The 705-nt window shown below is 36.6% G+C and overlaps 1 protein-coding gene across 1 annotated transcript in view; it reads right to left on the reverse strand.

Annotated features, from left to right (window-relative positions):
* The window catches only part of LOC106870304 (zonadhesin), a gene marked incomplete at its 3' end in the record, with an annotated part of 9,415 nt that extends 8,716 nt beyond the window's left edge, over positions 1-699 (reverse strand). The window contains exon 1 of the mRNA XM_052976301.1: positions 392-699. The remainder of the gene's footprint in view (positions 1-391) is intronic.
* Between the last annotated feature and the right edge of the window lie 6 nt (positions 700-705).

A 705-nucleotide genomic window follows, 5' to 3' on the forward strand; every position in this document is an offset into this window, starting at 1 on the left:
ATATATATATTATGTATGTATATATATATATATATATATATATACGGTGAGTAAAAGAAATATACTCAGTCTAAAAAAGCTTTATCGAAAACCAGAACAGATATATTGTCACATAATGTGTGACAGCTTAACCGAAGGTTGCCTCTTCAAATTCTGCTGTGATCGACTGTGTGTAAAACAGGCAAAATTACACATTTACACGGATAATGATTCTCATCGCTTCGATTTAAATATGATAAGAAACGAAGGTACATCTGAGAGAGTATACGCAAGATTTTCTCATTGGAAAGATCTTATATAAGATATGTATTGCCCTCGGAAGCACCTTCAAATACTCAAGAAAGGATTTACGGCGCGTGAATGACTTATTTGAAGGAAGGAAATGACTTACAAGTGCCTGTTGTTGTCGTAAAGTCATCTGTGGTGGATGGAATATCACTTGATGTAGGCAAAGACACCGTGGAAGTGTATGGCACTTCAATTGTGGTTGTTGATGTCTGTTCAGTGGTTGTTGGTTGTTGTTCAGTGGTTGTTGATGTATCTTCAGTGGTTGTTGATGTCTGTTCAGTGGTTGTCGATGTCTGTTCACTGGTTGTTGATATTTGTTCAGTGGTTGTTGATGGCTTTTCAGTGGTTGTTGATTGTTGTTCAGTGTTTGTTGATTGTTGTTCAGTGGTTGTTGATGGTTGTTCAGTGGTTGTTGAT

This window comes from Octopus bimaculoides, chromosome 24, assembly GCF_001194135.2.
Source record: "Octopus bimaculoides isolate UCB-OBI-ISO-001 chromosome 24, ASM119413v2, whole genome shotgun sequence".
NCBI classification, from domain to species: domain Eukaryota; kingdom Metazoa; phylum Mollusca; class Cephalopoda; order Octopoda; family Octopodidae; genus Octopus; species Octopus bimaculoides.